The 24,979-nt window shown below is 40.1% G+C and overlaps 1 protein-coding gene across 3 annotated transcripts in view; it reads right to left on the reverse strand.

Moving 5' to 3' along the window:
• SLC26A7 (solute carrier family 26 member 7) overlaps positions 1 to 24,979 on the reverse strand; it is a 139,370-nt gene that overhangs the window by 94,825 nt on the left and 19,566 nt on the right. The window lies entirely within an intron of this gene.

Raw genomic sequence — 24,979 nt, forward strand, 5'->3', positions numbered from 1 at the left:
ACCACTGACAGGTGAGAAGCCTGACACGAAGGTGACTAAGGTTGGGGAAAAAAAGACCCACATTCAAAGTTGCCTGGTTGGCTGGCTGGCCAGCCTGAGTGTGTATCACAGAGGCAGGGCCAATGTGTGAACCCGTGCACTTCCCATAACTGGACCCCAGCCTATATTCAGGTACAATTTTTTAGAGTGAAAAAAAAATCAACTTTATTTATTCAAAGAGTAAGTAAGGAGTAGCTCATAAATGTTCATTTTTATTCCTTATAGATACTACTGCCTACATAGTTTGTATGTTATATGCACACAGAAAATTTTCCTAGACATGTATAAATGACCACTAGTCGTTTAAACGTGACCAAAATATGCATGAGTATGATTTCATTAAAGTGATCTTGTTTGTGGCTGATCCTTGACGTTAAACAGTGTGTTAAGCTAGGTTCTGACAAATCTCTCAAGTCTATACAACTTAATGATAGGTGTTTGATTGGGCATAAAGGACTTTACAAGTCACAAAGAAACTTGAGGAAGGAGGTGCATTAGAATCTAAATTACCTAAATATGAGGCCAGTTCTTCTTTGTTTTTTTTTGCTGAAGAAAATTTGCCCTGAGCTAACAACATCTGTTGTCAATCTTCCTCTTTATTTTGCTTAAGGAAGATTAGCCCTGAGCTAACATCTGTGCCAGTCTTCCTCTATTTTGTATGTGAGTTGCTGCCACAGCATGGCTGACTCGTAGTGTAGGTCCATGCCCAAGGATCCAAACCCATGGACCCTGGCCGCCAAAACTGAGTGCGTGGAACCTAACCACCAGGCCACAGGGCCACAGGCCAGTTCTTTATTCACACTAGGAAGCCTGGCAATCTGGTTCCAATATCAATACTTTCTACTGTTTTAAAGTTGTTTAATTTTATTTAAATAAGTAAATTCTAGTTGTACATCAAATATCTTTTCAAGCAGTACAAGACATTTTGGCTATAACTGAAATACATGAAAGGTCTACCAATGACCATTCCCTTCTTTATTTTTAAAAACCCATCTGGGGCCAGCCCCGTGGCTTAGCGGTTAAGTGCGCGCACTCCAGTACTGGCGGCCCGGGGTCCGGATCCCGGGCGCGCACCGACACACTGCTTCTCCGGCCATGCTGAGGCCGTGTCCCACATACAGCAACTAGAAGGGTGTGTAACTATGACATACAACTATCTACTGGGGCTTTGGGGAAAAAGGGGAGGAGGATTGGCAGTAGATGTTAGCTCAGAGCCGGTCTTCCTCAGCAAAAAGAGGAGGATTAGCATGGATGTTAGCTCAGGGCTGATCTTCCTCACAAAAAAAATAAGAAATAAAAAAATAAAAACCCATCTGGGTTGCCTGTTTATGGGTAACTTATTCATAAAAGTCTGGTGAAAATAAATAAAAAGTGATTGTAGAAGACTCAGTGCAGAGGCTGTTGTAGAATTTCATACAAGCAGGATGAGAGACAGCAATCTGGTTGTTGGGAAGGGTGGTGTTGCAGCACAGGTCCTGAAGCCAGGTTAGCACTGGAAGGCTAGATATTGCCCCACCCCCACCAACAAGGACCTCCTGACATTTACAGTGTAAGCAACTTTGTAAAGAGTATTGTGTGCATTACATCAGTCATATGGAAAGCTGGAGAACAACTTTTTCTCAGCCATTTTCAGAATGAGTCACTTGATAAAAATTACCTATCAAAAGACAGAAATGCAGAGTGTTTCCAAGTAAGAAAAACTGTGGCCCACATTTCAGATCACTCAGATCTACTAAATCAATGATGGGGGGTAGGGAAATAGGCATGCCGCGTATTCAGCAAAAGCACCGTGGATGAATCGTAGGGACACTCAACTCTGATGAATGTGCTAAATACTGACAGGACCGAGTTTGCTGGAGTAGACATCTGGCTACATCTCTACTCTACCTGCAACAACAAATGTGAATACAAAGCTAGAAGAAGCTGGATTCTCTCCTCTTGCCTTGTGAACAGCTACCCCGTTTATCTGTTTGCTTTACTACAGTAATCCTCATCTCTCTCTCTCCATTTAACCCAAATAAAATCTATAAAAGAATTAGTTCAAAAACTGAATTTCTTTGAATCCCATATTCCTATCAAATTAAAATGGGAATAGTCATGGGGCCAGCCTGGTGGCATAGTGGTTAAGATCATGTGCTCTGCTTCAGCGGCCTGGGGTTCGCAGTTTCAGATCCTGGGTGCACACCTACACACCGCTCACCAAGCCACGCTGTGGTGGCATCCCATATACAAAATAGAGGAAGATGGGCACAGATGTTAGCTCAGGGGTAATCTTCCTCAGCAAAAAAGAGGAAGATTGGCAACAGATGTTAGCTCAGGGCTGATCTTCCTCACACATACACACAAAAAGGGAATAGTCATGTAAAACACATTTAACTCAAATCTTTAATAGATCTCTAGACCTATAAATGCAAAATGTCACGTCGGTAGATTCTACAAGAACCACCTCAAAGACTAGAAATTTTGTAGACACCTCTTTTATCTAATACAACACTCGTACTGAGATTTCACTTTAAGCAAGTGTCCTTCCCCCTCAGTGAGAAACTATTTCTATGCTAATATGGCAATGAACAACAGCCACAATAAAGGAGAACGGCCTAATTCACAATGCGCAGTGCTTTAAAACTTCAAGTACCCCTTCCATAAATAAGAACTACAAAACCCAAGCCTTCCTCCCACACAGACCTCCAAAAAGGAGAGGGGAGTGGATAAAGGTTTCTTTTTCTGATTCATTTATTATTCTGGTTCACGGGATAAGCTACGTACATATTTTAATACACACATTCATACAAGCTAAAATATGTTAAATCCTCCAAAGATGCTGAAAATATTAATGAGTTAGAGTCACAAATTAGCAGAATTATCTACACTCTTCTCCATGTTTAATAAAACAGGGTATTCAATTCAATCAGAGCAGAATTACAACTCTCTATCATTTTGGGGAAAAAATTGCTGCAAATGCTAACAGATATTTGTATTACCTAATCTAACTGAGATAAGAGCAAAATCAGCACAACAAACAAAAGTATAAAAGAATAAAAACAAAATGGGTATTAGGCCAAAGGAGGATGGGGATGAATGAGAAAAAGAGAAAGGGAGAGCGAGATAGAAGGGGGGGAGTGGGAGAGGGAGGGCGGGAGAGGGAGAGAAGGAGAGAGAAAGGGAGAAGGGAGAGAGAGAGTAGGGAGAGAGAGAGATAGAGAGACAGAGAGACACAGAGATTGATTGGAGGAGAAAACTTAAAACTTGAGATCTTTAGATGGTTGATTATTCTTAAAGATCAAAAATCATGTCTTGGTAATGCAAGTCTGATATATCCACAAAAAAAAACCGTCACTAGAAGACTTTGAAAGACGCAATTTTTAAGAAAACTTTTTTTTTTATTGAAGTATAATTGACATACAATATCCTATTAGTTTCAGGTGAACATCATAGGGATTTGATATTTATATACATTATGAAAGGATCACCACAATAAGTCTAGTTTCCATCTGTCACCATACAAAGTTATGACAATATTATTCACTATATTCCTATGTTGTACATTACATCCCCATGACTTAGTTATAACTGGAAGTTTGTACTTCTTACTCCCCTTCACCTATTTCACTCACCACCCAAAACTGCCCCCCCCAACCACTAGTTTGTTTCCTGTCTCTATTAAGTCTGTTTCTGTTTTGTTTGTTCATTCGTTTTGTTTTTTAGATTCCACATATAAGTGAAATCATATAGTATTTGTCTTCCTCTGTCTGACTTAAGGAAAATATGTTTCATAGGTGTAGTAATGGTCATTATAGTAGAGAAGTAGAAGAGACTCCATATTCCCACAACAAAATCATCAGTAGTTTCAGGGCCTGTGAACACGACCCAACTTTCGAGGCGTCCTGAGTGTGAAGCTGGACACTTAGCACCAGCCCCCCGCCCTTCCACCCAGGCTGCAGTGAGAATGGCTTCCCTAGACACGGTGCCTGACCCCTGCCGAGGAAGAACACAAAAGCGGGTAAGTAGCTCAATCTTTGCTTCTGTTCCTAATATAATTTCTTGGCTGAAATCACTAGAAAGTGACTCCATCATGGCTGGTGAGAAAGAGAACTGTTTATCACAGAGAAGATGATGTTTTATATTTTAAGATAAAGATTTTTATTTATTTCAGCCCAGTTTTATGTGGATTTGCATGACAGCAATTATTCAGAAAACCAAAGAAACCTGGAAGTGCAAAAGGTTGTCTAGAAATTGAGTAATGTATCTGAGGTGGGGAATTGTGCTGGAATTACATATAGAGAGCCACTCTGTTGGGGACTTTTATATTTTCTTGGTTTAGTGACCTCATCTTTATTGTGATTGTGAGGTCAGGCAACTAAGACTCAGAAGCACTAGTCTTACTCCCTTCAGGCCTGACTATAAGAACAACAGTATTTTATAGACTGAGGCTTTTGGTTATGGAGCTTCTAATACTACCCAGAAAACTACAGCTACCAGAAGTCAATGGGACAACTATTCCAGTAGAATTCACTGCCCTCAGAATATCAAGCCTGTTCATAAAACACCTTTGGGTTTTGTTATAGGTTGAATTGTGACCCCTCCAAATTCATATGTTGAAGTCCTAACCCACAGTATCTCAGAATGTGACTTTATTTGGAAATAGGGTCAGTGAGGATGTAACTAGTCAAGATGAGGTTGATGGGGTTCAGGGCAGACTGACCAAAGATGTGCCACTCTGGTATGTGGATTATATCGAGCTGAAGACAATAAAGGCTCAGAAGACTCTGAAAGAAACTTTGACTTCCCTCATCCCCCACTAACTGCCTAAAAGAATTTAAGATAGAAGTGGGGACAGGGGACAGGCCATCACCATAGATCACTCAGGGTATGGATAGACCAGGAGGGTCCTTGCTAAGCCCATTCTTATCAAAGCTCTGGAAACCAAGTAAAAGTAGAGGTTATCCTTTGTAAGAGACATTTACATTTGCAAGGGAAATCTCCATGTGTAAAGGTGTCTCCCTCTCTGTATCAGGAAGAAGGGGGGATGAACTTATCTCTAGAAACTCATCAGTGTGGAAGGCAAGGACTTAAATCTGCATAATAATATGTTTAATCTGCATATTAAACAAAACCTTATTCTTGTTTACTGTGCTTTTCTGGTAATCTCCCATAGCTGACTCATCCCACCCCCATATCTTCCTTTGTCTTTAGCTGAAGATAGTATTTAAGATGAGAATCTCCGCCATTTTGTGGAGTTACCCAGTCTTTCCTGGGTCTCTCCCATGTATACATGTTATAAAGTTTTGTTTGATTTTCTCCTGTTATTCTGTCTTATGTCAGTTTAATTTGTAGCCCAGCCAGAGAGGACCCAGAGTGGGTAGAGGATAGTATTCCTCCCCTACAAGGACATCCTGGAATAGGGTGGGGTCCTAATCCAATAGGACTGTTGCCCTTATAGAAGAATGCCATGTGAAGAGACAGACAAGCACACAGGGAGAACGTCATGTGAAGATGAAGTCAGGGTAATGCTTCTAATGCCAAGGAACAACAAAGATGCCAGAAAACCACCAGAAGCTAGGGGAAAGGCATTCTCCCACACAGCTCTCAGAAGGAATCAACTCTGCTGATACCTTTTCAGACTTCTAGCCTCCAGAACTATGAGACAATAAATTTCTGTAGTTTAGGTCACCCAGTTTGTGATACTTGGTTACAGCAGCTCTAGCAAACATACCAGTGCCAATTTTGGGAGGAGGACAGAAAGTGAGAGGTCATTTGATGCTGGGGAGTTCAAACTCACATTCTGAACAGGATGAAAATACTTGTCCTTAATAAATATTAAATAATATTACAAGCTTTGTACTAATTCATAATCCCTAAAGCTATATAATATCATTTAAATTTGGTATTTTGAGTCATCAAAAATAGCATCCAAGCAATTTTAGTTCCTAAATAATGTGTCTAGAGATTAAGTTGCTAAATGTAAGAAATAGTCTTTTGAAGACTCCTTACTCAAAATTCAGATGTAAAAGTGTAAGCCCCATCCAATATATATTACACATGGTACCATCTCTAGAAATTGTGTTTGCAGGAGTCTCAAGGGAAATATTCTCAGGACTCAGCTTCTATAACTCTAAGGAAATGGAGCCTATTGAATGTCTAAAGCAGATGTGAGTAAAGATGGGTCAACCACATTTGGAACTGTGATCAATCTTTTAAAGCTCTGTAGAACTGAGTTTCCACAGGAAGAGATACAATTTAATTGTCTCATTAGTGTCTCCAATACTAGTACACAAGAAAGAAAATATTTGCAAAAATATCAAAAAAGGCTGAACCCAGGCTCTTCTCCCAGCCTGCATCTAAACAGAGCTGTTGCTAGAATCTTTCAGTACCCTCGTGCAAATTAGAAAAAGGGGCTCCCTCTTGGAGGATCTACCCACCTTATCTGTGACCAGTGACTGAGGAACTGTTATTCAGAGAAGCATTGATAGTTTTCCACTACCTTCTGCAAAAATGGGAAGCTTTTAGTTTGGCCAATTAAAAAAAAACTATACATATATATATATTCATTTCTCAAAATCATGTGAAAGCACTGTATTCAAATTTTTTTAAGTTGCCAAACAGAAACCAAACAATTCATTTCAGTTCTAAATGTTGGGCTCACAGATAAATTACTGCATTTGGCTATGGCGAAAGAGGAACTCTCAGATTTGAGACATTTATTTTAAAACCAAAACTGAGATTCTTAACCCAATAAGTCACACCACTTAATAAATCATAGCATTATCCAAATAACACCTGCTCAGTAAAGATACTTCATATGAGTAAAAGTTAGCCAATGACAAAAGCTTAATTATTTCTTATACCTCCCTGGGGGTCGGGAGTGGAGGTGGCAGAGAGACGTCTTGAACATTGAGCATCAGAGGGACTTCTGTATGCATTGCAGAACTCATTTTGAGCCTAGAATTGCTAAAGATAGAGGCTCTTAGGGGGGCCGGCCCCGTGGCTTAGCGGTTGGGTGCACGCGCTCTGCTGCTGGCAGCCCGGATTCAGATCCCGGGTGCGCACTGACACACCACTTGTCTGGCCATGCTGAGGTGGTGTCCCACATACAGCAACTAGAAGGATGTGCAACTATGACATACAACTATCTACTGGGGCTTTGGGGGGAAAAAAAAGTAGGAGGATTGGCAATAGATGTTAGCTCAGGGCCCGTCTTCCTCAGCAAAAAGAGAAGGATTAGCATGGATGTTAGCTCAGGGCTGATCTTCCTCACACACACACACAAAAAAGAAGCTCTTAAAAGTCCTCATTCCAACGAACAAGGGCTCAGTAACAATAATTCCATGAGAGAAAGAGAAAGAGTTTGGAATTTGGAAAAAATACTGACAATAAGACCCAAAGAAAGGAAATAAAAGGAGAGGAAATAAAGAAAGGAAATAAAAGATTCAATTCTGTGCTGCGTTCCTTAATCACTGACTTAAGGTTCTTACGAGTGGCCTTTTCAATGAGAATGAAAGGCCAGCTTATGAGCAAAGGAAGCGAAGGCCAGGTGAACCTGAGGCACTTTCTAGGTGAACAAGTAGAAAACAGGGATTGCTATCTAAGGAAATATGAAGGTGTTGGGCAATTCTCTCCTCCCTTCCCTTGCAGAACTTCCATTGTCTCCCCCCTCCCATCTCTCCCTCTCCCTCCGTCTCTTCCCTCCTGACCTTCTCTCTCTCTCTTTCTCTAATTTTAAGCAAATCTCATATTTTCTCTGATTCAAAAGGAGGTAGTGGAAATAGCTGGAATCTCTTAACATTGGGACAGTAGGAAGATAAGAATCTTTAGTTTCTACAAATGGCCTATCAGCCACACATTTCATTTCCTCTTCAAATGAAGAGTCATTTGTCCCAGGAATAGAGGCAAAATTGGTACATTTATAAATCTAATAATGAAAACTAGTTTCGGATATCTGGGCACACATGCACATACAAATACAAAGTCAGAACTCACACACCATGTGGAACATCTCTGGGCAGGTGACTATCAGGCTGAACAAAGGGGATTCTGTACATCATACAAAACACTGACTTTTAGCTCCTTGGAAGAAGCAAAGCCGAGACATATCCTCACTCATACGTGGATTCTATTTGGAAAAACCCTGGGTCCTTAGAAATCCAAGTTGATTAGTTACTACTGATTTCTACACATTGCTGAGAATATTCACTTCTCAATCCTAGGTGGGGTGTACAATCTTCATAGGATAAACAAAGTGGACAAGTGCTCCAAATTGATCAAAGCCATCCACCACAGCCTCAGGCTAACAATTTTTCCTGAATCAGATTGCACCAATAAACATATACAAATGTAAAACTTCAGAGCCTCAGTGTTTCTGTTCCTCCTCTGCTCCCATAGGATGAAATCCCTGTCTATAACATGGGAGCAATGTCACCCACCTGCCAGTGGTTGAACAGGTCATCAGCTCCTGTAGCAAAACATTTGCTGTGTTTTAGCCTCTCAACTCCATTGTCCCTTCTTTTGGCAGCAGCACCCCCAATTCCTCCAGGAAGTCTCTCCTTCCACCTAAAGTAAATGGGCTGAGAATAGGGGAGTTGACCCCTACTCCAAACTCTAGGTGTAGACACATGCCTCAGTATGGACACAAGGCTCAACCTGGCCAATTGGAAATTTGCATTCCCTTCATCTAAGCATCCCTTAGAGAAGAGCACAGGATGCATACATGTTTAATGAAATTCCATTACACTTATATTGAAATTGTTAGATGAATACATAATTACATGAGTCTATACCTAATACTGTATTAAAATACCTTATGTAGTGATTAAATATCAAAATGGCCTGAATGCCCAAGAATATGGAGATGGTTAGGTAAATGTTGGTACAAGGGTACTATGGTATATTATGCAGCTGTTAAAGAGAATGAACTAAAACCATACCCATTAATCTGGAGACAAGTTCCATTATATAGTGTTAGATGTGACAAACAAGTTGTAGGCTTATATTTTCTATATGATACTTTACATAAAATTCCAAGAAGGAGGCTACTGGTGTTTTTTACACATCTTTGAAACTTTTTTCAGCTTGTACAAAGAGTTCATAAAATCTATACAATTTATAGGTTTTTGATAGAGACTTTTTAAAGCAATCTGAATGTTATAGAAACCACTAGGAGATTTTTTTCTAATGGAAGCAAGGTGACGAGGTTTCCTTTTTAAGTGATCACTACAACAGTTATATGGAAGACACACAAGATTGGCAGGAAGAAGTACAATTAGGAAGCTACTACGGATATTCAGGTAGTGGCAGTAGAGAAAAAGACAGCATTTCCCAAGGAAATACAGTTCCATCATATATAAAGAAGTGTCAGACACACACACACACATTTAAAAAACAAATCAGTTCCATGGCCCGTGGCTTTAGCACAGAACACTTTCTTCCTGGAACATGTCATAGGGCCAAAGGCGACTGACTGGATGTGAGTGAAATGGCAGGAACCCCATAAAAGACAGCTAACATCCTGGATTAGGTCACCCAAAGAGACTGGTTAGATCAGAGTAAGATAAGCAGAAGGCTGAAGGCCTGGGCAACACTCACATTCACGCAGTGAAGGAACTGCCGACGCATGGGAAAATGACTGAGAGAAAAGGGTACGAAGCAGCTGCACCAAGAGGCTGTGGCAATTCCACAGAAACGGCGCTCACGACAAGGAACAGAAATGTCCTTGGATAACAGAGGGGCCACTGGCGACCTCAGGAAGAGCACTTCCTGGGGAACAGAGGGTGTAGGAGCCAACTGGGAGCAGGTGAATGAATGGATTTGAGTGCAGGGAGAAGCAGCAGGAGACAGGAACTGATCTTTGAAAAACCTTGTTTGCGGAGAGAAGAGAGAGAAAGCAGTGGTGCCAAATGGGGACGTGGGATCAAGAAAAGTGAGTTTATTTATTTTCTTATTAGTTTTCAGATAGGACAAACTTCAGCACTGGGGTAGATTCAGGTTTCCTGAGTCCTAAATCTTATACATTTTTGGAGGCTTCCTAGAACAAAGATAAAATTACAACATAAAATTAGTTACAAAGGCAAATATTTATTTAGAATAAGAAATCACACCAAATTATAAATTTTAAAAAGCTAACAAATTCTATGATCAAATGTGAAGAAAAAATAACATAATATTTTTATTAACTGCCTGATATACCTTTATATCTATATATAACTGTATATACAATTATATATATTATATATATATGTATATAACATATATATATAATTTTTCCCCTTATAATTTTAGGCTGTATATTCTTTGGATACTTCTTCATATCACAATGATTTTTTAAGATATTCCACTGAGAGAAGAATAGAAAGATAATTTTGGATTTCCTCTTGCATATCAGACATTTCTAATACACATTTCACGTGTGGTTGGCCTGGCCTGTCTCTGGTAGCTCTGCTGGGGCTTTCTAACTCCATGCCATTCAATCTGACAGCGCCTCTTTCTCTCATATCCTAGGATTCCTCTGGTGACACCTGCTCTGGGATTCCGTCAATGCCCCGACTCACTCATGCCAACTCAGAGGAGCACTCGAGGGTGAGCCTTTGACCAATGAGAGAGTGAGCTAGTGAATACGTGTTCCCCCTTTTCTCCCCACTGAAAGATGGTCTGGAGGTGCAGTTGATACCTTCTTGGGGGCATGGCCCCAATGACAGAGCCATCTGCCCCCCCTTAGAGGTAGCCAGCTTCCTCCCTGTCCCTCCCTCCCGCCCTCTGGGCTTGCACTCTCTAATGATAAAGTAGCACATAAGCCTTCTGACTCAGGCTGTAATTTCTAGAGATTCAGACTCAGGTAGTATTGTTTATTTGTTTGTTTTTTAATATTGATGTTAGAAATTTTTATTTTAGCTTTACAACTAGTTAATAATATATTAAATTCAAATTGTCAAATCTTTATTAAGATTCTTGATAGCTATAAGATCTCAAGGCATTTCAAATTTTCTTGTGCAGAAACTTAAATATTATTTGAGAATTGCAGACATTAATTAACGAGTTTCTTGACAATGTCCTTGTTATGGTACCATTTGATGCATTTTATTTAATCCCGGTCAGTGTCAACCTTTTGTGGCAACTTCCTCTTAGCCAGATCACAAAAATATCTGCAACCACTCCAATGCCACCCGACATTAGAAATATGACTCAAGGGAAGTTGATTAGGAAGATAGAGTGTTCTTAATCAATGTTTGTTAAAATATCTTTGGAAATTTTACAAAAATATATGACCTTGTAGACAACTGGCCTTGGAAGGGCACATGCAAATGGAGACGCACTGCTGAACAGGACAGATATTGGGCATGTAAATACGAGCATGATGTGTTTTATACACGGATTATCAGGGCAGTGGGAGAAGATTAGCCTCTACTTGAGAGGGGTGTTCAGAATATAATGCCCTTGAGTGGGAGAGCCAGCATTTAAGAAAGACAGACAGACAGAATGTCTCGTGAACATTTCGAAAGTGTCACGTCTGTTTCCTGAGGAAGAGAGGTCCCTGAGGGAGCACTGGTAAAGGCTGGCTGTGAGGCTCTCACTGGAAGTGCAAGCCAGGGAGGAGGGCATATACTCCCAGTGATAGAGGAAGAGAAGGGGAGGAAAGATGATTGAGAAAGGGCCAGATTTCGTGTGGTGGCCAAGGATGACAGGAACCAGAGGCATGTGTGCAGGTATAAACTCAAATATACATGACACATGCATTTTTTTGTTTCTTCTTACCAAATTTACTTCAGACCCTGAGACCCCCTGAGTAGGAAGAGAAAGAGACTGCAACAGTGGCCCCTGGTTTTCCCAGTCTTGAAGTAGGTCAATTTGAAGGACTTTCTCCTTGTCTTTTCCATCTTTTAATATTGTAAATAAATGAGATGTTACTTAACTATATTCAAAATTAACTTTCGTTAATTTTGTAACTTTCAGAAGAAAAAAAAAGAAGTAATCCCTTAGCTTTAGTGACAGAATTATATAAGGGAATATCAAACCATGCATGTGAAATGATATCACTTTTCAGACTGTGATGGTTTACATTATTTCAGAAATGGATTACATACAGACATCATGCTCTGCCATGGTTAATTTACTACTTAAACATAATCCAGCTACTTCCAGAGAGGATTCGTCAGCTCTTTAGCTTCAAGTGGCTAAGTGTGCAATAGCAAACACCAAGGCCCACATGAAAATAAGGAAATACTGAGCAGAGGAAAGGCACACACCACGAATCTCTGACTCTGAACAAAGCTGCAGAGCCTTTTCTGTGCAGCCCAGCACAGAGAGCTGCATTCCGGGCTGCCACTCCCTTCTTACACGATGCAGCCTTAGAGGAGGAGGCAGCTTGGCCACATCAGATCATACCAAAGCAATAATGGTGCTTCTCTCTGCACAGTGCCATCCTCCAGCAACACCTCCAAAAACTTGACACACAATAAGCTCAATGAGAATGATCATGGACCCATGGGGCACAAATAGTCGTCAAAGTGTGCTTTTACCCAGTCATGGATATAAGTGCTGGTTCATATGCCTAGAGACCCAAATAGAATGATGCAATGAGCCTGAAATGCTAATTAGGTTATTTGGCATCTCTTTCTGTTCCTTTTTGGATTTGTTTGTTTTTATTTCTGTTTCAGTTTTTTAACTGGGTAGGCAGGGGATGAAAGGGAAGTGGGAGAGACACAGGATGTGTGCACATTCATGCATACACTACCTGCAGATGTTAAATGACATCTGTCTAGCAACTGATATCAGTAAGAGCTAGAAGTAAGACTTGAAGTACCCATGCTGGCAAATTTGGGAGGGTGCCCCTAACATTTTGTAAGATGCCTAGACTTTCTCTAACTTAAGCGTTTTGGAAGATTTCTTACAAAACTGATCTTCTCCATCTTCTTATCTTTCTCTTACCTCCAAATAGCTGAGCTAAAACCTAGAGGTGGAAAAACATCTGCCTAGAATTGAGCACGTGCTAGGCACTTGAGATACATCAAATAACAGCCCAGATAAAAATCCCCACCTTTGTAAAGTTTACATTCTTGTGGGAAATAGAAGATGATAACAATAATAGCATTAAAATAACCGCATTTATTGAACATTTATTTTGTACTAGATTCTACCCTGAACACTTTATTTCCTACCATTTACTCCCCAAAGCAACCCTATGTACTAGGTATTACTATCCCCATTGTACGTAGGGGAAGAGTTAATCTTAGAGCAGGTAGAAAACTTGTCCAAGTGATGTATCTGGAATTCAAAACTGAGTCTTTCTGACTGTTATTCTACAAGTACTTATAAAGCTCTTACTATGTACCTAAATCCACACGAAATTTCATGAGCGATATAAAGAACATGAGATATGAACTATAGGGTGCTTGCCTGAAACAAACATTATCCAACATTAAACAATTATAAGTGCAGTTTAGAGAACAATCAGTGTAGTCAAAGTTTAGAAAAGACAGAGAAATTATGGAAGACATAGTCACAGAAAATTTTATTGGAAGATTGTAATTGAAGTAGGGGTTGAAGGATGGACACCATTTTTACAAGTTTTTTCCACAAGTTGCCCACATTCCTGAAGAGTTGTGAAGCATTTTGTTCTGGTACATCTGATTTTATCATTAAGAATATTTTCTAGGGCTTTCCTGTTTAATGTCACATTTTTGGTTTCTAAGCATTATTCCTTTTGTCCTGAGAACTCTATGTTTCATATATACATTTTACCCTGTCAACCACACCTTTCTTAAAGCTCCTATCCATTTGCTCCCAGAGCACCATGGTGTTCATAGACTACGTCTTCTCATTCCCCTTTGCTAGCTCCTCAGCCATTTAAATGTCAATGTTCCCCAAGATTCCCTCCATTATGATTCCTCTTTTTATTCTACAGATTAACCATGAATTATTCCATCCAATCCCATATGTATACATATATGTATATATATATAGTGGTTATCATCATGGGATTGGACGTATGAGAGAGAGAGAGATTCTTAAGATAAGACATATCTAAGACAAAGATATATATAAGATAATCTAAGATAAGATATATATATATATCTTAATGATATCTCTCTTAAACTCCAGACTCAAATGGACATCAACTAGAGATCCCACAGGCATTCACATAACAAATCCAAAATGGAAATTGTTTGTTTTGGTCCCTTTCACCACCAATCCCTCCATAACGACAAAACAACATGCATTAAAAAACAAGACAAATATTGGTGTTCCTTGTTTATATATGGCCTATCTCAGAAAATGGCATCATCCCCCATCCAGTCATCCAATTTAGAAACCTAGAAGTTATCAAATGTCTCTCTTTTTCACCCTCACAACACAGAGCACGCTGACAAGTATTTAAACAAACTGTGTTCTTTTATTCTTTTTATCATTGCATGTATTTTTCTTCTGTCTATAGTGTCCTTCATCTGTGGACTACCTGGGAAACTTATTTAGCCTTCAAGATCCAGTTACAGTATAATTTCCTCTTGAAATCTTCCCTGACTACCAATCTCATCCCCACTCCAGGAAGAGCTGATCATGTTATCAATGCTGTTACTGTACCTTGTATATTCTTCATTTGTACTACCTACCAAAATTATTATAATTATCTGCTTTTGTGTCCAGGTCTCCAATTAGATTGTGAGATCTATTGCTAAGGAAGATAATAAGAATTATTTCCATTTATAAGTAAACCATTATGTGTCAAGCAAAGTATTGGGATCTCTCTCATGGGGCTCCGTCAAACACAGAAAGGGTCAGCAATGGAATGATACATTTGCCCAGGTAAAGAAGACTATAAGGGGAGAAAGGGAAGGTCAAAGGCAAAGAAAGGTCTTGATTATCAGGTGGATGGAAGCATAAGCAAGGTCTAGTAGTCAAGAAGGTTGTAAAGAGGTCAGGAAATGAAGTTAATAAGCAGTTCATTGCAGAGGCCAGTACCAACCCAAGGGTGTTGCAGTCCAGTTTTTTAGGAGATGCTGACCACATATGGCAGAGCATGGCTGGGAGCTTCAAGGCTTCTCATAGGTCCTGACGTTCTTTCCCCTTCAACACTCTAGCTGAGTAAAGTTGAACAGGAATTGCTCCATGGCATATTTCAGTGTATTCCTGAGGACTAACTTTCCATAACACTCCTTTAGACCACACCCTAGGCCTGGGAGCAGCAGAGGACAAGAACTTTCCTCCCCACTTTAGGTTAATTGCTGGCTAATACCTTCTTCCTTTACTTCTCACTGCCAGCCAGATGCATCTTTTCACTGCCTTCCATGGGCTCACGACCACCCACCAAAATTTGAGGCCTGTTCATACTCTGGGTAGAAAATGAGACAAGGCTCTGAGATCTATCCATGCTGCTGACTCCCTAGACTGTAACTCAAACCCTTTTCACCCAGAATCTTGGACTTAGGTTCTAATCCTGAGTTGCTCCTACACTTTGCCTGCTCCCCCACTTTATTCCCCAGTTTTACCTTTTGTGTCCTGGTCCCACTGGTTGACTCCCAGGTGCTAAACTTGACACTTACCAGGCTGAGTGTGTATGTCTTAGCTAACCTCCCAGGACCTGACCTCAGTCCTACCTTCTCAAATGTCTTGATTCTATCCACCTCTCTCCAATTATAGTGCCACAATCTCAGCTCAAGCAGCAGAGCAGAAGTTCTCAGACTCCTTCTCTCCACCGTCTTCCACCTCCCTTACCCAAGAGGAAGGCTGCTAATTAGACAGGTCAAAGTTGAACACTAAAGACAAAACATGTCTCTTTTTCTTTATTTTTAAATTATTTTATTGAGGTCATAATAGTTTAGTACATTGTGAAATTTCGGTTGTACATTAGTATTTGTCAGTCACCATATATATGTGTCCCTTTACCCCTTATGCCCACCCCTCAACCTCCTTCCCCTCTAGTAACCACTAATCTAGTTTCTTGATGGGAACAGGCCATGACCACGTGTGTATGTTTTTCTCTCTTCTACTATGTCTTCCTCGACGGTACTGGATGTGATAAAAAGACAAGGGCCTGCCTCAAGGTAAGCTCTAATATGTCTCTCTTTTTCTCTTTCCACAAGCACATCTAAACCTTAGCTTTACAAGAAAGAAAGAAGCACCTCTTCTATCTCAGGTCTAAATTGTTTTTCTTCACTCCAGCTTTGCTAGAGCTATGCTTTCCACACTAACTCAGCTAATAAAGTGGAACATTGGTTGCCATTTCCTAAACGTTACCTGTGTATATAGTTCCCTTGAGAGCCTCTCCGGAGGAAGAGTGATTAGCAGGACTCGATTTCTTAAAATGCCATTTCATATAATACCATATGTCTGTAGCTATTCAAGTCTTGCCAGCTTTTTGACTGCCACTTTGTTCTCTATACTGATCTAATTTTTACCACCAAATGTTCTTCTCATGTTATGTCATATAGATGGGACTGTCCTACTCTCATGTTCCCAAATAAAAACACAGAATTCTTTGGCAGATCCCTAGGTTATACAACCTTCTCAAGGCAGAAAGTGGCTGAAACTAATGTTCTACAAACTTTCATTAAGAAAATGTTCCCACCCTTATGTACCCACACCGGAATGATATCTTCAAGGCTGAAATAACAAGATCATATTCTCATATAGTTTTGCACAAATTTCTGAGGCAGGAAAAAATAATAAGCCCCTTGTGGGCTGAATTGTTGTCCTATACTTCTCTTTCCAAGAACATAGCAAAAGACTGTGTATTCTTTCAAGTATTTTTTAAATAGAAATGAATAAAGGCTCTAGGAGGACAAATTAGTATTCTTAAAAACAAAATAATTAGTTGGCAGTAAGCACTTCCAAGAATTACACATAAGAAATCAAACCCAAACTGTGTGGGTAATGATGAAAAATATTTTCCTCTGGTAACTGGTTTGTGGTAGTCTTAGCATTATTAGCAAACCACAGTTTAATCAGCTGTCTGGTTCACAGCATGAGTGGGCTCAGGGTTAAGTGATACTACAAGGGGGTCTCCCAGGGTAAATTTACGTATATTCGAGAACCACAACTGATGAAAACAAAGTTCCTATATACATACTTTCCCTTGATTCACAGACAAGTATCGTTAATCAAAGATGATTGGTTCTGATCACTAGAGGGGTTAACGCAAATTGCACCATGCTTTCATCCCGTAGCTTGTTACACAGCTGAGATCTCATAGGAGTAAAAATAAAGAATTACCGCGATCAAGAAGCTTCATGATCAATAGACCTACGAGCTTAGATATTAGAACAGTAAGAGACTGAAAGTTTCCATGGGGAGAGTAGCCACCAAAAAGAGAGTGGGCACAGGAGAGCTCCATTCTGTTACCTCAATTATGACTTTTCCCTGTCGACAAACATGTGAGTACCTTACTCTGCACCAAATACTTTGATAGAAGCTAAAAGGGTTTCCTAGGACTCAGGACATTCATTGCTAAAACCAGGATGGTTGGTCACCCTAAACTGCCCTCAAGGAACTTATAGCTTACGAGAAAAATCAAAAACAAATGTGATAGATTTAGTTAAGTGGATAAGTGAGGGTACTATGGGAAAACAAAATAGAGGTATCAAGCACTTTCTGAAAGCCTGTAGTTTTCCTTTTACTTCATTTTTCTTCATTAGTTGAGGAAGCTGAGGCCCACAACTTTAAATGACTTGCCCTAAGTTCCCCAGAGATTCTGTTTAATTGGTTTAGGGTTTGGGCATGGGTATTTTTTTAAGTGCCAAAAGAGATTCTAATATGCAGCCAAGGTTGAGAACTACTGAGCTAAACCCAGCCCTGAAATATGCTAAGATATAATCAGGTGAAGGGGACTAGCGGAGAGGGAATATTCATTTAAGAGGAAGCAGTCTGTTCAAATGTCCTGAGGCAAAACAAGCATGATCCTTTAGAACACTAAGAGCAGTTCAGTGTAGCCAGGTCATAGGATAAATATAAGAAGATATGTGGCTGGAAAGGTAAGTAAGATCCAGATATTCAAGGGCCTTGAAAAACATTTTCAAAAGTCTAATCCTGTGTAACAAGAGGACAGTTGGTTATTTATAGCCATAACTGCCTTCTAAATAGTGTTTGCTTTTATATTAAATATCTTGTTCTTCTGAATGCTTTTATGGGTTTGGACAATCAAAGTGTCCTTGAGCTGAATTTGCGAACATCCTGCTCTAGATCTGAAGAGACTGAATAACAGCATTGAGGTGGTTGGTACTACCATAAAAAGATAGGGAGTGTTGGGGCATGTGACGAATTGGAAAGTCCATGCCTACGTAAAGGGCGCAGGCACGAGGCAACTCAGCCTACTGTTTCCATTTAGGAATATGAGCCCTTTGTTTTTAGACGATTAGATTTAAATGAAGGGAAAAAACCTTCTCAATTTTAAAATGAAGTCTTCTAATATTTAAATGTTGGCTCCCAACATTATACAAGCCAATAAAAACACACCTGTGGTTTCAGTTCAGGGAAGTATTTGGAGTTCCAGGGAGCCATGAGGGAAGGGATAAGAAGAAAGACAGTAAGGGGAAGTGAGAGAGACCAAGATGGTGTGGAGCAAGGATGCTATATAGTGAAACAGCAGACTAAAAACCCATTTGCAATGGTGTAGCTGAAGGAACTTAAAGATTCCCACCACCTAACTTAAAATTTTTTATGTTGTAGCTTGAAATAGATAATAGAGAGACAAAATAATAAACAAGAAGACACTCAAACTGGCAAGAAATGAGTGATAGGGATTCAGTTAAGATAGGAGCATGGTCTCAGGGGTCAGACAGACCCGCATTTAAACCCTCCCTCTGCTTTATAGAAACTACATTACCTTGCACTACAAGAAAACTAATCAGCTTTCCTTCATCTGTAAAATATCAATGATAACAGTATCAAACTCTTAGGTTATTATGAAGATTAATTGATATAATACACAATGAGTGTTGAGCACAGTTTACGGCACATTCTAAGCATTTAGCAAATATTACAATGTCTACTATTACCAAGGAAGTTGCCACAAGGACAATGGGCATCAGATATATTTGAGAGACATTAGGAACAAAGAATTTATAGAATTTGATTAATTGAATATACCTGTTAGGGGGAAAAGGCAATAAAGATCACTCCCAGATTTCTGGCACAGACAACTGTGTAGATGGGGGTGGCTCTCAGTGTAATGAAGAATAGAGGATAAGGACTGATCTCAAGAGGGAGAATGATGTGTCCAGTTTTAAATAAGTCCCTGGGAGACATCAAGATGGTGTCCAACAGGCAGCTGGACACTTATATCTAGAACTAGGAAGAGAAAATTGGGCTGAAAATATATTTTTACAATTCACCAGCAGCAAAGTGGCAATTAAAGCCATGGAAATCGATTAACTCATGAAAAACACAATGTGTAGAGAGAAAGGAAAAGATGATCAAGAATATAGACTGGAGAAACAAAGCTATAGAGTTTTTTCCTTATAGAAATGGTGCTAAGATGAGATGGAGCTATGCCGCTGAGGCTCATGGGTACGAACAGGTGTATGTAGAGTCTTGCCCAGTGGGTAGACTCTAGCGTCAGAAAAGTTAGGAGCGCTCAAGGCAGATCTTATTCTCTGGAACTCACAATGGGAAAGAGTAAATATCTACAACCATGCTCTGGGCTGAGGGTGGTAAGGGTTCGAGATGGTATCTACTCTAACAGAGGAGAGCACAGCTGAGACGAAAGGGAACAAACCAAGTGAAGATGAGGAAGCCTGATTACAGATTCATGGTACTCTGTTTTTCCCTTTTATTGTCCCCTAGCCTTTAGCAAAGTCTCATCCAAACATTTTATCCTTGTGTCACCTCTGCTGTATGGTAAAAACTATTGTTTGTTGATGCTCAGGCCAGTATGAAGGCACATCTCCCTCTCTCTCTCTCATCCTAAGCTAGTCTAGCAGTGGGCAGTTAGAGGCTTTCAAGGGAAAGCTGGATCTCTGGTAGAGGTACTTCTCCCTACGAGCAGAGTCTTTTTCTGCTCTCAAGCAGAAGCTCTGGGAAGTTTTATCAGGAAGGTGCCATGTCTTCATGGGACGAGGCAGCCTGAGTGGTTGATGTAAAGGGATCCTCCAGCTTTCTGTTGCCCAGAGTCAGCCCCAGTCTCACTCAGGTTATGTCTGTTATATTTAAGCAAACCGAAGAACAGAAGGCCGGGAGCAATGAGGGAGGGAGCCTGGCAGATTTAGGTTTAAATCCCTTTTAGCAGTACTAGAATTGGGAGCAAGTCACCTAATATTCTGAGCCTCCAATTCTTCTTCTTCTGAAAATATAAAGTACAATAATAGCTATCTTGCTGGGTTTTGTAGAATTAGAATCAATTTGCATAACGCATTTAAATTGTAGTACACTCAAATGTGTAAAGTGATTAGAAGTAACCCACCTTAAACCTACTTAAGCAAAGAAAAAAGGTGTTTGCATGGCAAGTGAAAAGTCAGGGGTGCACTAGCTATTATCAGGACTCGGTTTCTCTCTGCTATGCCCTTTGCTGGGACGGCTTCATTTTCAGGCTCTGGAGGCCCTGGGAAGCAATAGAGGTGCAGCGGCCTTACTGTCAGTAGTCCCAGCATGAAGGAAGATGTCTCTTCCTAAAAGGTTTCACACATGCCTGGGACCCAGACTGATTGGATAACTCAGGTCATTTGTATTGGCGTTATTTTAAAGTAAGAAATGACTGACTTGTTGCGTAGTAAATCCATACCCTTGTGCCTAGGGGACAGATCTCATCACTGAAACAGTCACTGGCCAGGTGTATGGAATTGTGCTAATTATCAAGACTCTCCAATCCTTCACCTGGACCAAGAACTGTGTCTGGATCCAGCTCTCAACACATTAGAATCTGGGACAACTGAAAAAAGAAGAAGAAACACAACGCCTCAATGTCAGGGAACTACTCCCAGGAAATCTGATTTAATGCTTGAGATGGGACCCAGGTCCCTGTGTTCTTTTAAGCCCCATGGTGGTTCCAGTGGGTCCCCAAGGTTGAGAATTCTGATGTAGGGGGACTCAGTCCTCTGATCACCCTGGACTCCACCACTAGAGCCAAAATTAGAACCTCACCTAAACTATGTATACTAAAAGGAAGAAGGGTTGTTCCCCAAAACAAATCCAAGGCATAGTTACTAAAAGGAGCAGGGATGGGGGCCAGCCGGTGGCGCAAGCGGTTAAGTGCGCGTGCTCCCCACGGCGGCCCGGGGTTTGTGGTTCGGATCCCGGGCGCGCACCAACGCACCGCTTGGCAAGCCATGCTGTGGCGGCGTCCCATATAAAGTGGAGGAAGATGGGCATGGATGTTAGCCCAGGGCCAGTCTTCCTCAGCAAAAAAAGAGGAGGATTGGCAGATGTTAGCACAGGGCTGATCCTCCTCACAAAAAAAGAAAGAAGCAGGGATGGATCCTAGCTGGCAAAAACAGAAGTCTCCTACTATATAAACCACACATCTTATCTTCACACTTGCTGCTTATTTTGTTGCAAACCTTGCCAAGTTCTGAACACCCTAAAAAGGAAGGTCATGGTTCTTCTAGGTGAACAGGTCTAAATACTGTAGAGAGCATTATTCTAAGTGTGGAAATATATAAATGGCCCTTTAATATACAAATCACCATTATTTTATATTTAAGAAAAATAAAAAGGAAATCAGAAGTACTGAATAAAGCCTTGAGCTATAATGGGTCATGAGATGAGACGAAATGGAGAAGGGAAAAGCCAGCAGAGTGTGTTACTACCTCATGGCTATATTTTCATGCCGGTCAGGGCAAGTATACTCTAGACTTATTTAGCAATATTTAGCTGCCATTATTCCTAGAGAAGAGAAAAGTTACTAGCAGAAAGACAGAGTGATGAAGGGAGTTAGGTTAGAGACCTGTAGCTAATGCTAGGGTTCTATATCCTCAAGGCCGAGACCATGCAGGGAAAAATTCCCAGACAAGCCTTTAATCTTTGCAATGCAGTATGCTTCAGGAATTTCCACTTATTGTTCCACATGTCACTAAGCTGCCCTCAGGAGTGCAATGAAGCTCAGCCTCCACACATATGTTTTGGTGCCAGGAATGCCACACATTCTGCATAATTATAAGGAACATCCATCTTTTGTCTGTGGCCCAAAACACTGTGGTTTGAAAATCAGGCAACCTAATGGTAGCACAAAATTTTCATGGTTTGGGAACAAAAATTCTAGGTGATCCCTTGGAATGCAAGGCAAAACATTTTCATATTGCTCCTCAGTGGATTACGTTCTTATACGGCAAGTCATGCATTTTAGGTCTCCACCCTGTCTCAATGCTTGAGTTTTCAGGTTGGAAACAAAGAAACTATTTCCCCCAAGTGGTCATCCAGGCTAGAATATGACCTAAATACTCTAGAGACCAAAGTCTTATACTGCTTAGCTTGCCAACCATGTTGGTGTCATGTTTTAAGTCAATGACATTGTCTAGAATGTTTGCTCATCCTCAAAACACATTCTGTAGTAAGGTCCTCTATGATGTCAGTTGAAGAACATTGTGGTAGGTGCTAACTATAATGGTTTTTACCTGATGTCAATAATGAGAACCACCCAATTTTTTTAATATTTTAAAAATACAAATGGTTTCTAAGAAATATTTGAACACAGTGAAAGAATGATCTAAAATTTCTCTTTCTTTCTTTGAAATAAGCACATCTACGCTTATATTTATTTATTTTGGGGAGGGGCAATTACCCCTTTAGCAGTCTGATACAGCCTATGGACTCCTTCCCAGAATGCTTTTCTAAAATAAGTAACAGTAAATAGATAGGATTATAGATAAATGAAGTATACTGGGATATATTAGTGCAGGTTCACAGACCTGAGGTTCTGTGGATCTAAGTTAAGGACCTAATTTATGCAATCTCTCTATAAAGGTTTTATTCAAGAGTGAGTTCAAGGCATTTCAACAAAACATGTTAGAAAGTGTCTAAGCAGGGGAGACAGATTTAGACTAGGGCTAGGCGGGTAACAGGAATACTAGCAGGAAGGGTGGAAGTGCATGTGTGAGTGGTGGGGACTGTGGCAAAATGCAAAGTGCATGCCCTCTCTTAAGGGGGTAGCCTTTATTAAGGTCCACCAGATTTTTGCCACATGTGGATGTGGGCACCATATGGCCATGCAGTCCACTTTTTCAAGAGAAGCCAGGCATCTGGATTTTTATACAAACTATTCATATTTGTTAACGTTGGCTGGAGAAAAAAAATAAGACTGTTTGGGACGAAGGAAATGTACCTTTTCTCAGATTTGCCTGGAGTGCTGCAAGTTCGTAACTTCAGGAAAGAGGAATTGGAAGAAATTAATCACTCATATTTTTAATGTATTTGTTTACTATCAGTATCTTTATTACATTTATTTTGAAACTTAAGAATTAAACTTAATTTCCTTCCCAGAGTGGTAGCTTGCTACCATAGAACAATCAGAGGTTTCAGGAGCTAAACTATTTTTAATTCTTTCAACAAACATTTATTGAAAACATACTTCTATGTGCCAGGTAATACACAAGTTGGTAAGAATAAAAAGACGAAGACACTGTCTTTGTTTCCAGAGATTACAGACCAGTATGAAAAGAGCTGTACCAAAAGATTTTATACAATCTGTGAAGGCCTATCCTAGAGATATGTCAGAAGCACAAAGGGAGTAGGAGGGAAGAAAACATGTGTCTTCCCAGGAGATTGGAAGGGATTCTCAGAGCAGAGATCTCTTTGAGTAGACCTTTGTATCAAGGGGCCCAGGTTATTAATGATCTAACAGATTATTCTGAAGAACTGGTCTTTTATCCTAGAGGAAATAGAGGGTTATTGAATAACAGATTATTCTGAAGAACTGGTCTTTTATCCTAGAGGAAATAGAGGGTCATTGAAGAATTGTGAACAAGGAAGTGGTATGTCCAGATTTTTACGATCATTCCAGCTACAGTATGGAATATGGCCTACAAGAGGAGACAGAGTAGAGAATGAAAACCCACAAGATGATGATTTCAATATTTCAGTGAACTAGGGCAGCAGCAGGGGTCGGTGGGGCATGAGGTAAGACTACTTGGTTGGAAAGATATTTAAGGAACAGAAACAACAGAACTTGGTGGCTGATTGTATGTTAGTGGGCAGAGTGGTAAGAGAGAGGGAAGAGTTGAGAATGACTCGAGATCCTCTATGAGAGGTATAAAGTTGAGAGCACAGTCCCTGGAGCCAGACTACTTGAGTTCAAATCCTAACTTTTCCACTCACTAGCTGTGTGACTTTAAGTAAGTTATTTATCCTCTTTGAGCCTCAGTTTTGTATATGTGCCAAGTGTTCTTACAACAGTGTTTATATCTGTGCCTGAAGATTACTGTTATTATTATTGATTATTATAATTCTGGTTAGGATGGTGTGCCATTCAGTTTGTTTGTTTTAGAAGACTAAATGTTGCATTTGAAGTGCTTTTAGAAGATTCTAGGTTTGCATAGTTGAATAAAGGGGATCTCTGATTGGGAAGAAAGTTTCATTAGAACAGTGATGGTGGTTAAAGCCTCTTATGCAGATTAAATAGCCTTAGGCATTTTTGGAGAAGGCGGCCAGGGTTTGAGTCTCCAGGACACTGATGTTTAATGAGTAAATAAAGTAGGAGGCAAAATATGTGGAGGCTCATAAGAAGAGAAGGCCAAAGAGGTGGTAGGAGAAAAACGAAAGAGCAGTGTCTAAAAACCAAGAGAAGAAAGGATTTTAGAAAGAGTACAGTCAATACAGAAAATGCTGTAGAGTCAAGTATGATGATAACTGACAAGCACCTATATTTAACAATTGGGAATTCTTTAATAAAGTACCTTAAAATGGCTCCTTGGTATTTGACACACAGAAAACACTCAAATGTTAGTTTCCATTATCTTTCTTAATTTTAAATGCATTTCTAGAGAGAGAAGAATGAAAAACAACTACTAGATTGAACCATATAACTTTTCAT

This window comes from Ceratotherium simum, chromosome 23 (genome assembly GCF_057802395.1).
Source record: "Ceratotherium simum simum isolate JZ-2026a chromosome 23, ASM5780239v1, whole genome shotgun sequence".
Lineage (NCBI taxonomy): Eukaryota > Metazoa > Chordata > Mammalia > Perissodactyla > Rhinocerotidae > Ceratotherium > Ceratotherium simum.